General features: G+C 41.4%; 1 pseudogene; it reads right to left on the reverse strand.

Moving 5' to 3' along the window:
* Positions 11,297-16,381, reverse strand: LOC109218714 (annotated as a pseudogene).

Genomic DNA, 17,092 nt, shown 5'->3' on the forward strand with positions numbered 1-17,092 from the left:
ATATCATATCTCAGTCTCTGTTATCATTTATTGTTACATCATGTATCATTGTTTAGGCTGATTGGCATGAGATTTGTGAGTCCAAGAAACTGGAGAGATTGAAGACTGAGTTGGGGTCGAGGGCTTGATTCTGAGTGATATTTATGGGATCGGGTTGCACGCCGCAACATGTATTATTGATTCATAGGGGGGTCGGGTTGAACGACGCAGCAGATTTTATTGATTTATGATGGGACCGGGTTGCACGCCGCAACGGGTATTATTGATTCATGATGGAATGGGGCTATGCGCCGCAATAGGTTTTATTAGCACTTGGGTAGGATCCGCCCCTCCGGAGTCTGACATACCAGCAGTCAGCGCAGGTACCGTACAGTGCTAAGTGACTGGGTGTGCCGGGTGATTAAGCGTGATTAGTGGGAGTGCGAGACAGTGAGATTGAGTACTCTGAGAGCATGAGTACATGAGTTCATCACTGTGATGCATTGCATTTAACATGCATACTGGACATACATGCATAGAGATGCATTTCCTCATGCTACAAGATTTTGTGACATTCATGATTTTACATGCACGTTGATATGTAGGTATAAAGATGTACTTTCCTCATGCTATCTGAGAATGAAATATCTCATTTATTGTTGAAATTTTTTGGAAAAAATTATAGTTTTCTGATTTACTCATATTTTGGTAATTTCGGCGAAAGATTCGGGTTTTAATATTATACCTGAAAGGCATGTTTCGTAACTGTGAACGAGTTGAGCACCATATCTTTGAGTTATTGCTTGTACTGCTTTTATCTTATTATTACGAGTTGTTCTTGGCTGTTGGAGTTGGACTTTGACTATTGTCCAAGCTCATCACTGCTTTCAACCTAAGGTTAGGTTTGTTACTTATTGAGTACATGGGGTCGGTTGTACTCATACTTTTGCACCTTACGTGTAGATTTTGGAGAAGATATTGCTGTGTATGGCGGGAGCTGGCTTTGAAGATGAACCTGCGTTCCAGTTGTAGCTGCCTCTTGTTCATGGTAGCTTTAGATTTATAAAAATCTGTTTATGCACATTTCAAACAGATGATGTATTTATTTCATACTAGATTTGTAAACTCTAAATCTTAGAAGCTCGTGATTTATACTACCAGTCCTTGGGGATACTTTGTATAAAAGTTCAGTTATATTATCATTATTTTTCTCAGTAGATCTCCTTTGAGTTGGATTACTGTTAGATTGGCTTACCAGTGGGTTGTGTTAGGTGCCATTACGACTAGTTGGATTTTGGGTCGTGAACACCCAAACATGCATGAACCCTAGCATATTTAAAGAGAATATATGATATTTATTTAAAATCTTGATAGAAACGATTTGCCTTATATTGAACACTAGCTACTGAATTTTCAAAATTTCAGGAAATGATTTTAGTTTTTCCCAAATATTAAAGCATAGCAAGCAATTTGAGAGTAGGGTACACAGATTTACCAATCGATTCAAGATAGATTCAATGCAAAGAGATGCCGGTGTGACCTAAATTCTGCCGACAAATTAGAGAGAAAGCATAATACAGAGAGACAAGAGAAAAGAAAGTATAGAGAGATGACAAAGACGGAATAAACGAGGAAAATTACAGAGGGAGACCAAATAATGTGGAAGAGAAATTTAATAGACTTGTCACGACCCAGCATTCCCACCCTCGGGATTGTGATGGCGTTTAACATTTCACTTTCTAGGAAAGTCAACGTTAGTTATATCGCTTAACCATTTTTAATAATTTTCCAAATTAAATGACAAGAATGAAACTTAATAGTCAACAATGAGTAAATAAGCTAATAAGTGACGAAATACGAATACAAATCACGGAACTGGTGTCATGAATACATGAGCATCTAAGATATTACAGATAATGGTTTCAAATAAACATAGTTGTCTTGTTAAAATAAACAGCTAATGGAAGTAGAAGGTGACTTCAGGATTGCGGACGCCGTGCAGCTATACCTAAGTCTCCTCTGAATAGTTGGATCCGAACGCCGCTAGGACCAACTCCGATATCTGCAAAAGAAGTGCAGAGTGTAGTATGAGTACAACGACCCCATGTACTCAGTAAGTATCGAGCCTAACCTCGATGAAGTAGTGACGAGGCTAAGAGGGGTCACTTACATTAACCTGTACGCAATAATAATAATAATAATAACAATAACCGAAAAGACAAGAATGGAAATAAAGCGGTTAATTCATAACAACGAACTCAAATCCAACCAATCGAGAGTCTAGATAACCAGTCATATAAGTTTTTCTAGATTACCGAGGCCAATACAACAGTCACAAAAAATGTAATTTTAATCAATCTATTGTGGCATGCAACCCGATCCCATAATATCAACTTTAAACAATCTATTGTGGGCCGCAAACTGATCCCACCATATCATCATCTGTCAATATCATAATCCGTCCTTATTTTGCCATTTCAATTCATTACCTTTCATTTTTCTATTTCGGCGTGTAACCCACTACCCAAATTATTTAAATCAATATTAGCAATTTAACAATCAAAATTTACAAGAATTTCTACATCAAGAGAGTAAATGTACGAGGCAATTGAAAATCACATAATACTCAAAGAATCTCTAACATTTCGTATGTCTCAACTTTAACAACTCATCTGTATCCTTCAGTTAACAATTCATACAAGTGTAACTATGCAATAGAAGACAACAAATATTACACAACAATAAGGCAAGTAAGGCATAAGACAACTAAATATGCAAGTAAAGCAAGTAGAGACAATTTAACAATTAAGCATGAAATCATAGAAGAGATGGACAAATTAAAGCATAGATAACTAAATGACAAGTAACAGTTATGGCATGGAAGTTAAATGAGCACATATCAATTAAGGCATGTAGTGAGATATACTAAGAAGTAACAAAAACATGGAAGCAAGAAACACAATGGCACATATACACTTGTCACCTCGCATATGCGTCGTTCCACACGTAACTCACATAACATGTAGTTCAAGGGTTCCTAATTCCCTCAAATCAAGGTTAGACCCAACACTTATCTCACTCCGCAACTCAAGCAATCAATCAATCACGACCTTGCCTTTTGAAAAAGCCTCCATACCAACCAAATATAGCAATTTATTAACCAAATGATTCAAAATAAGCTTTAGAAACAACCCACAAAAGAAAGAGGTTCAATTTAGATCATCTTTGAAAACTTCAACAAAAGTCAACCCCGGGGCGCTTGGTCAAAATCGAGATTCAAATTAAAACCTGATTATCAATTCACCCCCGAGCCCGGTTATGTAATTTGTTTCGGAATTCGACCTCAATTCGAGGTCTAAATCCCAATTGAAAAAAATCCTAATTCTACCCAAATCTCTAATTTCTACCATGAAAATCCTAAATTTGATGTTTATATCTCATGAAATATAATGGGTAATTGAAAAAAAATAGATTAAGCTCACTTACCAATGAATTTAGGAAGCAACATCTCTTGAAAAATCGCCTCTAGGGTGTTTAGGGTTGAGAAGATGTGAGAAATGAGCTAAGTCCCATTTTTTCCCTCTTTTACCCAGTTGTTGATGTTGCAGTTGCGATGTCTTGTTCGCAATTGCGAACACGATAAATTGGGATTCTGACTACTTATTAGCGCCTTTTTACTTTTGTTTTAGTCCAAAAGTGCTTAATTGTATTCCCAAAAACTGATGAAATGTACTTAAATGCAGGAGTATTGGAAAATGAGCCACAAAGATGAAATCCAACTCAAAAAGGAGTAAAGTGAACATAAAAACAAAAACTAGGCAAAAAGCATAATGTGCGGACCGCAGAATTCCTTCTGTGGCTGCAGAAGGTGAAGTGAAGCCTGTCAGAGGCTTAATGTAATGTGCGGATCGCACAATTATTGTGCAGCCGCAAAAGCCATCAAAGAGTTCTAGTTCAGAGAAGTGCCATCTCAAGATGTGGACCGCACAATTATTGTGTGATCGCAGAAGTCAGTCATGTGGCCGCACTCAAATTTTGTGCGGTCCGCGCACTCAGTTTTGTGCGGACCGCAGAACAAGTGACATGCGGCCACAATCTAGAATTATTCGGCCGCAGACCAAGCTCCTGCTAAGACTAAAGAAGAAATGTGGATCGCACGTGGAATTGGGCGGCCGCAGAACCTTCGAAAGGGCATTTTTGTCCGAAATTTCCAGCTGTATATAAATAGACTTCTTTCACGAAGTTAGGTCAAGTTTTGAATATCTGAACATCTGTAGCCGTTTTCCTTTACTGCTTTAGGCAACTTTAGCTTACTTTAGTGATTAAACATTACATTTTTGTCTTTTAATCTTTCAATATGATTTTTGCAAACATTGATTTATGTCTTTTTGACGTAGTCTCTTCTTAAGAAAGAGAGACCTAGTCTGGTCAACCTAGCCAACAAGGAATTGGGTCAATTGAGAAATTGGTTAACCCTATTAAAGGGTGTCGATGCCCCCTTTTTCTCTTTGAAAGGCGAAATCGGGTTTACGATATTTGGGCGGACAACTCTTTTCCCTTTTGGGAATTGGGTTTTGGAGTTTGAAGAGTCGCCACCTAATGATTAAGTGCATTAGGACACTAAGAAGGGTTTGAGTTGGAAACCAGAGTTCGGGTAAGGGCTAGAAATTATCTCGAGGGGAAGGTGTTAGGCACCCCTCAAAATCCACTAGTGTGGTTCCCGGCCATGCTACAATTGTGACTTTAAAGCAGATAAGCATACAAGACAATTTCACATAAAGACTGCAAGTAGGTATGTTTAATGGTTACTAAACATGCTGAAATTAGGGACTAGGTGACTTCCTATTTATTTGAAAGAATGTCTAAATGCAGAAAAGGGGACCAAATAATGAATATAAACAATCAAATACAGAAGTGGGTGAGCAGAAAATTTTATTTAGAAGAAGAGGATAGTGCAAAAATTAAAAGGGAAATTTTAATGACTGAAACAAAATGCAGAATTTTAAAAAACTGAAAATTGTTAATCTAAAAAATAATTACATAAAGAAAGGGGGTCCTAGGTTTATAAAATACATGGATCATCCACACAACACCGGTAGCCAATCGTACGCATGGTGTTATCGCGTGATCATCATCTCCATGTCTATCCTTCCCCACCCCGTTAAGGTATTAAAGCGTGGAATAGTATCGTTACTTATTGCATGCTATTACCCGTCCCGATCCTATCAGTTCCGGAGGCATTGGAACTACTAGTCCTAAAGGGAAGGGAATTGGGGCTTTCCAGAAGTTCAAGAAAGGATAAAAATCTAGGCGACAATCAAAACATATAGTCAAATAGGGGAGACAAACAACAATTAGGGCTCAGACAGGCCTCCTCACTTAAAGTTGCAAATTACATAGCATGGCTTCATATACTGGTTAGGTCTTTAATTAATTAAGGCGTAGGATAGGCTGATTCATCACATATTTCTCAGATGAGGAGTCTGAATTAGCCTTGTCTGGATGTAGTTATCAAAGTCTGACACAGTTACTTAATTACCTAGTAGTTTGCCTAGGTGAAACATATAGGCAGGATATCTAACAATGTAGGAGTATACTGATTTTAAAGAAGAGTTTATTGATTCTAGAAAAGGGATCTGCAGATTTTAAGACTGATTTTAGATTAAAAACGAGGCTGATTCAGTTAATTTGATCCTATAGGCATGATTTCTAAGTGTCATTGATTTTAATAGTTGCAATAATCCTATGGACATGATCTCTAAATTAATTGGTTATTATTAAGCCTAAAGTTGTTTGCCTAATTGTGTGTATATGCAGAAATACTTAAGGCATGATTTTATATGCAAAACCTATTGGCATGATCTCTAAAATGCGGAAGTGCAGAAGCGTAGAAAACTTATAGGCACGTTTTCTAAATGCAGAAGTACAGAAATTGTGAATGACCTATAGCAGGCTTTCTACATGCAGAAATGCAGAGATTATACTTAACTTATAGGCAGGTTTTCTAAGTGCAGAAATGCAGAAATTATAAAGGACCTAGGCAGGTTTTCTAAGTGCAGAAATGCAGAAATTATAAAGGACCTATAGGCAGGTTTTCTAAATGCAGAAGTGCAGAAATTATAAAGGACCTATAGGCAGGTTTTCTAAGTGCAGAAATGCAGAAATTATAAAGGACCTATAGGCAGGTTTTCTACCCTTTGCATGCATTCATTCCCCATCCCTTTTCACTATCCATCCCCAATAGTTATTACAAAGTTATTACAACTTGAATGAATCAGAAAAGAAAGGTAAAATTACATCAGAAGTTCCAGCTACATCCAAACAGCCTAATTTAGACTCAGAGTCCAGCAATATGAGATATACCAACTTCCAGGATCAGATTTCCAAAAGACTTTCTCGTAGTTGGGGTGTGTCAAAGTTTCCAAGAGTCTCAAAGGGCTCCAGGCAGTGCTTACACCCCAAAAACATTGCAGAATTAAGAACATAGTGCAGTATGGAAATGCCAGCCCTCAGATGTCCAAGTTCAGAGGGAACTCAAGGTCCCAAAGCAAGGCTCATAAGAGAGGGGCAGACCTTAAGAGTCTAAGAATAAGTGTAAGTGCACAAGGGGAAGGGAATCAAAGAGGGACATGGCAGACTGGTGGTCATGCCCAGCAATTGGGATGCTGGCACACCCCTGACCAGCCTGCTAGTCAAGCATTGAGAGTTAGGATCCATTGTGGATCAAGCTATGGCCTGAGCAGTAATTAGAATACTGTCAGACCAAAAGCTTAACTCAGCACATAGAAAGGAATAGGGGGTAGGGGATTCATAGCAGAAACAGAAGCAAAAAAAAGGAAATATTTAACACAAATTGCAGAACATGAGCAGTAAAGTAAACAAGAAGTCTGAAGTTCTAGAGTAAACACGTAGGGGTGAGGCAGAGATTAAATAAAGACATACAGTTCAGAGAAATAAGCAAGCAAAAGTAGCTGAAAGAGCAAGTATGAACACAGTTNGATCTCAAACTAAGCAGGATTAGAAGACAGTATTGCAAGAAAGTGTGTTTCAGTGTGTGAGTGTAATTTCGTGTCTTTCTGATTACTGGAGAGTTGACTCATTGATAGAAAGAGGGAGGACTAGGTCCTTATATAGTTTTTGAAAACAATTAAGGCAGGAAAAGAGTGCACAAACATAGAAACCAAGCAATTAGTGTCAATTAAGATAACTGGACTCCTTTAATTGAGGAGTCAAGTTCAAACGGCTAGTCAAGGCAGAATAAGGAAGAAAAATCAGTTTAATAAGGGTGGTTAGGGCAAGGAACCCACATAGTGCATAAACAAGACCAAATACATAGTGAGTAATTAAGGAAAGGTTGGAATAGTAGTGTGTTTACTAAAGTAAAATAAGGTATCAGTTTGAAAATTAGTCAAAAGGATCAAAAATAAATAGCCTGTAGAGTAAAAAGGGTTCAATCGAAAGAAATCAGTGGTGAATCACTGTCATGATTAAAGGGGTTTCAAAATCCATCCTTGGTGAAATCTTTTAGAAAGAGGAGTTTTTTCTCATATAAAAAGCATACAGTTTAAACAAAAGAAGAGTCTAACAATGAAAGTTTCAGAACCACAGGCAAGTAGGATTCAAGTTCAGTTACAGACTTACGGTGAGTCTGAAGGCCTAGGGTCCCAAAGTGGAACCCTAGTGCCACTGTCAAAGAAACCCCCAAAACCTAGGGTTTCGAATAGAGTCAGAGGTGAGAAGACAAGGACATTGAGAGAGGCTCAGAAAGACAGACAAACATACACAATAGCAAGAACACTGGCTCAAAGTCATCTTGAGAAAACTTGGAATTTAAGCAAGTTTCAGAAGGAAGAGATAATACGAACATAAACAAAGTAGGTAGAACATGCTTAGCAAGAACATAAACAAAACTCAGTAAAGTGAATAAAATCAGAGAACACAAACATAAACACACATATAGCAAAGCATCATGTGAGCAAAAAATAGAAGAGTCTTGCATAATAGAGAAGAGACAAAAGAGCAAACTCAGGCGTGGTTAAGAAAATAATCGAGCATAAGACACATATAAAGAAGGAGAATCAGAAAGATATTTGAAGAAATCCTTTTTCAAAAACCCTAAAATCGGATTTGAGCGATTTCAAAAGAAAATTTGGGGAAAACCTTTGAAAAATAAAGCAAGGACCAGGCATGTCACAGATCTTAGAAGAAATAAGAAAGTATAGAACCTTAGATGACTTAGAAGCAGAGAAAACCCTAAAACGAGAAAGGTCTTGAGGAAAGTCGGATCCTGAGTCGAAGAGACTCATATTGCCTTGAACACACCGGAAAATGGTCGTAGAGGCCATAGATCTTGCAGATCTGAGACAGATCTAAAGGAAACCGTGGAATTCGGGCCTCCAAACTTCGAGTAGCTTAGGTTTAACAGTGATAGAGAGTGAGTACAGGCCTCCCATGGCTTGGACTGCCATGGATTCCGGTAGAAACATGGTAGAAACAGGTGGGAGATGATTAGGGTTTCGGGAGAGTTCGAGAGAGTTTGAGAGGAGAGGGATTTCTGAGGCGGCGGGTGAGTGAAAGTGATTTAGGGTTAGGGGTGTTTGTGAGTTAAAAAAGGAAAGGATGAATACGGGCCGTTGATCTCAAAGATCAACAGCCATGATGAAAGGGGAGTCGGGCGGGTTAAATTAATTGGGTCGTGGGTCGGATGATTTAGGAATTGGGTAGGTTTTAATTTGGGGCGGAATTGGGGTTAAACTGAGGTTAAAAAATTGAAAGGAAATGAGGCTACAATTGAAATAGAAACGGGCTAGATGTTAAATGGCCAATTTTTCCCTTTTTATTTTTATAAAATAGCAATAATGGTTTTAAAACCAAATTAAAAGCACCGAACTAATTAATAATATATAAATATTGATCTAAAAATACTGGAAATTATTTTATAATTGTAAAATGATGTTAATCGTAATATAGGCTATAATTGCAATTCTATGCAGTTTAGCTTAAAAAATCAAATAAATTTGTAAAAATATGCAAAAATCACCTTAATTATACTTTGGTGTAAATATGAGAATATAAATAAATTATTCCCAAAATGATAATCCTGGGAGCAATTATTGGATTTGTACTGCTAGAAATAGACAATAAATTGATTTTAAAAATTAGGAAAAAATATCAAAACTCTTGGGCATGCTTATATATGCATACACATGCTATTTTGAAAGCATTTTGAGTAAAAAAATACATAGGGAAAAATTGGGTATCAACAGCTGCCCCTCTTTACCCGAGAAGGAATGAAAGAGTTGTCGGGTAAAGATATGATGGCCAATTTTGACCGAAGGAAACGATTTGAAAAGTCTTGACCGAGCTCTGGTTCCTGAGCTGCCTACATATCCCTGGTCTTACAGGAATCAGGCCATATGTAGTTCAGGGTCCATTGACGGAATATGCCGATGGAGTTTTCCGAAAGACGGATGCGCTGTTCAGGTTGGGAAAGGACAGTCAAAGTCTAGTAGGCTGCGGGAACTGGAGCGGGATCACCCCTACTGAGACGGCCGTTGCTAGCCGGTTTACCTGCAAATGAGCAATGCGAACATATATTGTGCATAAATTTAAACGTGATGCAAGTTCCCATTGGACCATGAATGCTGTCTTCGGACGGTTAGGATGACGTCCTTGGACCATGACGTCCTGGGCCATGAAGCGTATAATAAAGGATTCGCAGGCTATGAAATGATGTTCTCGGTCCATGAGGATGATGCCTCCGAACCATGATGCCTTTGAGTAATGATATGCGAAAGATAAAAGTGGGGTCCTCAGGCCATGGCATGGCATTCTCGGGCTATGAAAATGGTGCCTCCGAACAATGATGCCTTTGGATAACTTGGCGATCTTTCAGCCCATGAAAATACAGAAGGTGGCGATCTTTCAGCCGATTCAAGACTCAAATAAAAAATGGCGATATTTCAGTCGATGCTAAGTGTAACATATAAGTGGCGATCTTTCAGCCGATGCAAGACTTAAATAAAGTGGCGATATTTCAGCCGATGTAAAGATTTAAATAAAATGGCGATATTTCAGCCGATGCAAAACTTAAATAAAATGGCGATATCCGGCTATGCAAGAAAGAGTAAAGTGGCAATGTTTCAGCCAGCAGATGTAAATAAAAGTGGCGATGTTTCAGCCATGCAGGTGGAGGTAGAGCTTAACCTCGGAAGGCAGAACGGTAGCCTTATGCAATGCAAGGAATGCATGATGGAGGTAGAGCTTAACCTCGGAAGGCAGAAAGGGAGCCTTATGCAATGCAAGAAATGCAGATGGAGGTAGAGCTTAACCTCGGAAGGCAGAATAGTAGCCTTATGCAATTATGGAGATAGAGCTTAGTCTCGGAAGGCAGAAAGGTAGCCTTGTGAAATGCAAGAAATGCAGATGGAGGTAGAGCTTAACCTCGGAAGGCAGAAAGGTAGCCTTGTGCAATGCAAGAAATGCAGATGGAGACAGAGCTTAGTCTTGGAAGGCAGAAAGGTAGCCTTGTGCAATGCAGGAATGCAGATGGAGACAGAGCTTAGTTTCGGAAGGCAGAAAGGTAGCCTTATGCAATGCAGAAAAGTAAAGGCGAATAATAATGAAATCTCTTAGCTGATAGATGATAGCTGATAACTGATAGCTGATACCTGATTGCTGTATTGTGGTATTGTGGTTGCTGGGGATGTCTCGTACGGATAGCAATTGTAAATAGGCGATGATTCTGAGAGTTGTATTCCTGAAAAGTATGAGTGTGTCAACGTATCTGATGATTTTATATCTTGGGTGCCTGCATCCAAAGAAAAATCATGAGTTTTGTAAAGGGGGAAAAGGTTAGTCCGTCTTCCCGTGGACCTCGCTTGTCCTGCTCGGCTCTTGTTTTCATCAGGGGCAGCGTCGCTAAACAAAGCGATTTTGATGTAGTCATGCATGATTTAGTAAAAATGTAATATAAATACATAGTTGAGAATAGTTCTCAACCGACGACTGCGACGCGGTTCAAGACATTGAAACCTCTCTCGCTACGAAATTTTGAGGGTCCTCCTCAAAATTCTGCCCCAGGTTACTGGGCTAGTGCTTCTGACGGCTGCGTGCGGTGACTGGCGGAAAATCAACTTCGGAATTTTGAGGGTCCTCCTCAAAATTCTGCCCCAGTTTCCAATGGCGGGGGGAAATGAAAATTTATTGAATTGTGACCGAACCCATAAGGCTGCCTACGTATCCCCTCTTACATGGGATCAAGTCAGACGTAGTTCAAATTACATCATATAGGAAAGCATAAAGATTACACATAGTAGCGCTTGACTGCATCTGAATTAATTGGCTTTGGCCAGACTTCTCCATCCATTTCTGCAAGTATGAGGGCTCCTCCTGTTAGAACCCGGTGAACCATGTATGGACCTTGCCAGTTAGGAGAGAATTTCCCTTTGGCTTCATCTTGATGCGGAAAAATCTTCTTTACCACCAGCTGCCCTGGTGTAAACTGTCTCGGCTTGACTCTTTTGTTGAAGGCTCTGGACATTCTGTTCTGATACAATTGACCATGGCAAACTGCATTCATCCTTTTTCCATCTATAAGAGCTAGCTGCTCGTAGCGGCTTTTTACCCATTCTGCGTCGTCAAGTTCTTCTTCCTGCATAATCCTCAAGGAGGGAATTTCAACATCGGCGGGGATGACTGCTTTTGTACCATAAACCCACATATAGGGAGTTGCTCCGGTTGATGTGCGAACCGTGGTGCGGTACCCCAATAGAGCAAATGATAGCTTCTCGTGCCACTGCTTATGTCTTTCTATCATTTTCCTCAGTATCTTCTTGATATTCTTGTTGGCCGCCTCTATAGCTCCATTCATCTGAGGTTTGTAGGCTGTAGAGTTCTTGTGTTTAATCTTGAACGTTTCACACATTGCTTTCATCAGATCACTGTTGAGATTGGAACCGTTGTCAGTAATGATCAACTCTGGGATGCCGAATCGACAAACGATACGGTCGCGAACAAAGTCTGCCACGACCTTCTTAGTCACTGCCTTATATGATGCTGCTTCAACCCATTTGGTGAAATAATCAATTGCCACTAGAATGAACCTGTGCCCGTTTGATGCGGCAGGCTCGATAGGTCCGATAACATCCATTCCCCAAGCGGCGAATGGCCATGGAGAGCTTGTTGCATGAAGCTCATTAGGAGGCACCTTTATCATGTCTGCGTGTATCTGACAGCGATGGCACTTTCGGACGTACCGGATGCAGTCCGTTTCCATAGTCATCCAAAAATATCCTGCCCGGAGTATCTTCTTTGCTAAGACAAAACCATTCATATGTGGACCACAGGTCCCTGCATGAACCTCTTCTAACAACCTGGATGCTTCCTTTGCTTCCACACACCTTAGTAATCCCAAATCGGGAGTCATCCTATACAGGATTCCTCCGCTGTGAAAGAAGTGATTGGATAACCTTCGCAGTGTGCGCTTCTGAGTAGCGTTTGCAAGTTCCGGATGTCCTCCTGTTGCCAAATATTCCTTGATATCATGGAACCACGACTTTCCGTCTGCTTCTTCCTCTTCACCAGGATAGGATCAATGAAATTCTTATCTGGATGTTGGATCATAGATGATAAAGTGGCCAATGCATCGGCAAACTCATTCTGTGTTCTGGGGACGTGCTGAAAGTCCGTCTTTGTAAACCTTTTCCTCAACTCCTGTACATGATGCAGATAAGGGAGTATCTTGGAGTTCTTGGTTTCCCATTCTTCTCGGACCTGGTGTATGAGCAAATCTGAATCCCCGATCACTAGTAACTCCTGAATGTTCATATCAATGGCCAGCTTGAGCCCTAAGATGCAGGCTTCGTATTCGGCCATGTTGTTGGTGCACGGGAACCTGAGCTTGGCAGACACCGGATAATGCTGACCTGTTTCTGATACTAGAACTGCCTATGCCAACTCCTTTGAAGTTTGCTGCTCCGTCGAAAAACATTCTCCAGCCATCATAGGATTCTGCGATATCTTCTCCTATGAAAGATACCTCTTCGTCAGGAAAATACGTCTTTAGAGGCTCGTATTCTCCGTCCACGGGATTTTCGGCAAGATGATCTGCTAGTGCTTGTCCTTTAATTTCCTTCTGAGTCATGTAAACAATGTCGAATTCACTCAGCAGGATTTGCCACTTGGCTAGCTTGCCCGTGGGCATGGGCTTCTGGAAGATGTACTTCAGCGGATCCATTCTCGATATGAGATAAGTGGTATAGGCACAAAAATAATGCCTCAACTTTTGAGCTACCCAAGTTAGAGCACAACAGGTGCGCTCTAATAGAGATTACCGGGCCTCGTACGGGGTGAACTTCTTGCTGAGATAGTAGATGGCTTGCTCTTTCTCCCCGTTTCGTCATGTTGTCCCAAAACACAACCGAATGCCCCATCCAATACTGCAAGGTAGAGCAATAGCAGTCTACCTGGTTCGGGCGGAACCAGAACTGGCGGCGTTGACAGGTATTCCTTGATTCTGTCGAAGGATTTCTGACAATCATCGGTCCATTTGGTGGTGGCGTCCTTCTTCAACATCTTAAAGATTGGCTCACAAATGACAGTGGACTGAGCTATGAACCGACTAATGTAGTTGAGTCTTCCCAAGAAACTCATAACCTCTTTCTTGTTCTTTGGCGGTGGCAATTCTCGAATGGCCTTAACCTTTGACGGATCCAGTTCTATTCCTCGTCGACTTACGATGAACCCAAGCAGTTTTCCGGCGGGAACCCCGAATGCACATTTGGCGGGATTCAGCTTCAGATTGTACCTTCTCAATCTGTTGAAGAACTTCCTCAGATCTTCCATGTGGTCAGTGGCTTTCTTGGATTTGATGATGACATCGTCTACATACACCTCGATCTCTTTGTGTATCATGTCATGAAAAATAGTAGTCATGGCCCTCATGTAGGTGGCCCCAGCATTCTTTAATCCAAACGGCATCATCTTGTAACAATACATCCCCCACGGCGTAATGAAAGCCGTTTTCTCCGCGTCTTCTTCGTCCATCCATATCTGATGATACCCAGCAAAACAATCAACAAATGACTGCAGCTCGTGCTTGGCGCAATTGTCAATCAGAATGTGTATGTTTGGCAAGGGGAAGTCATCTTTCGGACTGGCCCGGTTGAGGTCCTGGTAGTCGACACAGACTCTGACCTTCCTGCCTTCTTTGGTACTGGCACGATGTTGGCTAACCATGTTGGGTATTCTACTACCCTGAGAACCTTGGCTTTGACCTGCTTGGTGACTTCTTCCTTGATTTTCAGACTCATATCTAGATTGAACTTTCTCAGCTTCTGCTTTACCGGCGGACATGTCGGATCTGTTGGCAGTTTGTGAGCGACAATAGATGTACTGAGACCAGTCATATCATCATACGACCAGGCGAATATGTCCTCATATTCCCTTAGAAATTCCGTGTACTCTTTCTTTTCCGATGGCGACAGATGAACACTGATGCGCGTTTCCATGACATTCTCTGTATCCCCCAAGTTGACAACCTCAGTTTCGTCCAAGTTAGACTTAGGCCTATTCTCAAAATCCTCAACCTCTTTAACGACCTCTTCCGGTATATCATCCTCTTATGAGTCTATGTCCGTTTGTTGCGTTGTCTCGTTGCATGTCACAATCGTCGGTTCATCAAGATAAGTAATAGTAATGCTGTGTAAATAAAATAAATGATAGAAAAATAATAAGAGCGAGATTTATAAGAAACTGAAATGCTTTGATAAATTTCATAATTGTTTTGCACATTGGAGCTCTTATTTTCGAAATTAAAAATGCGGAAAGGAAATCAACTACCAAAAATAAAGATGATGCATGGTGCTTTGTTCAGCCTTGCTACCCCAAAGATCTCCGGGCTCTGGTGGTTCTGATGGACCAATTATTGAGGCGCGATCCTCGGCTCACAACTTGAATGGAAGGGCCTTCCTCCCCTCCCTCCTCGAAAATGACATAACAGTCCATATTGTCGTCTTCCAAGAACAGATTCTTCATTGCCGCCAACGCTTCCTCTTCTTCTGACCCATATATGACGTCTTCTGGCTGGAAAGTCTGCTCCAGGCGAGGTATCGGATGCTCCAATGGATAGTAAGGGCCGCGCCATGGAGGCGACAAGTCCTTGAGTTCTTCCCAGGTATACTCATACCCCAAACAAAAAGTGGTACCATGCTTCTTGAGCTTAATAGGCTTAGCGATTCCTTGGAGGTTTTTGCAAAGTCCTTTGCCAGGTTCATACCCGCTCCAATTCACTATGCTTTCAATTTTGTTGTCCCACCATTTTTCTTTGTCGACGGTGTTGACTCGCTCAATGTGGTGGTAGGTTTCCCCACCTATCTTCCTTCTTCCTCCGATTGCTGGGATGGTCTGGCGACTGTATATGGGATTACTAACGTCTCCATGAATAATCACCTCTTGGTGATTCCACTTGAACTTCACTGCCTGGTGCAGGGTTGATGCTACAGCTCCAGCGGCGTGAATCCAAGGTCGTCCCAATAGCAAGTTGTAAGATGCTGGGATGTCTATCACTCGAAAATCAACGTCGAACCAAGTCGGTCCCATTTGCAGACACAAACTGATTTCCCCAATGGTGGACCTTTGGGAACCATCAAAAGCTTTGACGTTGATGGCCCCATCCTTGATCTCATGCAGGCTCTTTCCCAACGTTCTGAGAGTCACCAATGGACAGATGTTGAGGCTGGACCCTCCATCAATCAGAATCCTAGTGATGAAATAATCCTCGCATTGCACGGTGATGTGGAATGCCTTGTTGTGGCTCAGCCCTTCTGGTGGAAGCTCATCTTCGTGGAAAGTGATTTTGTGACTCTCCAACACTTGCCCCACCATGTTCGCCATTTCTCCTCCAGTTATGTTGCTGGGCACATATGCCTCGCTCAACACTTTCATTAAGGCATTCTTATGTGCATCAGAGCTTTGCAACAGAGCTAGGATGGAGATCTGCGCCGGTGTTTTATTCAGTTGATCAACGACTGAGTACTCTTTTGCTTGTATCTTCCTCCAGAGATCATCGGGCCCAATTTCAATAGGCCGTCCAAAAGCCTGCTTACTTGATTCAACTAAATGCTCCGGAGTATATACCCTGCCGGTTCTTGTCATACCCTGTGCTGCAATTGCTTCTCCAGACTTGGTTTTCCCTTTCCTTCTCGCCTCGGCAGTGTAATCCCAAGGAATGTCCTTCGTATGGAATGGTGCTATGGCTTGTTACAAGAATAGGTACCCTTGTTTTGGGAGGTAACACGGCAACTTCAAATGGCACAGGTGCTTTCGGGGATCCAAACTCAACATCAAATGGTCCTGGCGTCTTTGTAGAAGACGGTGTTTCAAGCGCAAACGGTATGGACATATTCACTTCAGCATCCCTAGAAGGCTGTATCTGGACAATAATCGGATTAAGTGTGACTGTTGGTTTCTTCGGCTCGTCACCTTCGGCAATCAATCCAATCGACCCTTTGGGGTCCCAATCATCTTCTATCTCGATCATGTGAACGCCTCCACCCTTGTGGTCAGGTAGAGGGTTGTTGCGAACATTAGGAGAAGGCTCCTTTGCCACGATGATCTTGTTGTCAATTAAAGCTTGGATTTTATCCTTCAGAGAGCGGCACTCATCAATGGTATGCCCCTTCATGCCGGAATGGTATGCACAGGTTTTGTTCGGGTTGATCCATTGGGAAGGATTTTCTGGAGTTAGGGCAGGGATAGGGGTGAGGTAACCAGCAAGTTTGAGCCTTTCATACAGCTAGTCAATCGGTTCGGCAATGGCGGTATATTGTTTGGGAGGTCTGCGGTCGAAGTTAGGTCGAGGTCTCGGAAAGTTTTGGCGGGGAGGTGATTGATAGTGAGAGGGCTGAGCATTATAGGCTTGGTAGATGGGTGCGGGTTGGGAATATCTTGGTGAGGTAGGTTGATATGTGGGGGGTGGAGATGATTGGTAAGTAGGTGGTGGAGCTTGGTAAGAGGGCGGTGGTGCTTGGTAATTTGGGGTAGGCTGATATGTGAGAGGGGATGTTGGGTAGATTTAGTATTTTATTGGGGATTTTGTTCTCTATGCAACCAT

The sequence above is a fragment of the Nicotiana attenuata genome, chromosome 2 (genome assembly GCF_001879085.1).
Source record: "Nicotiana attenuata strain UT chromosome 2, NIATTr2, whole genome shotgun sequence".
Lineage (NCBI taxonomy): Eukaryota > Viridiplantae > Streptophyta > Magnoliopsida > Solanales > Solanaceae > Nicotiana > Nicotiana attenuata.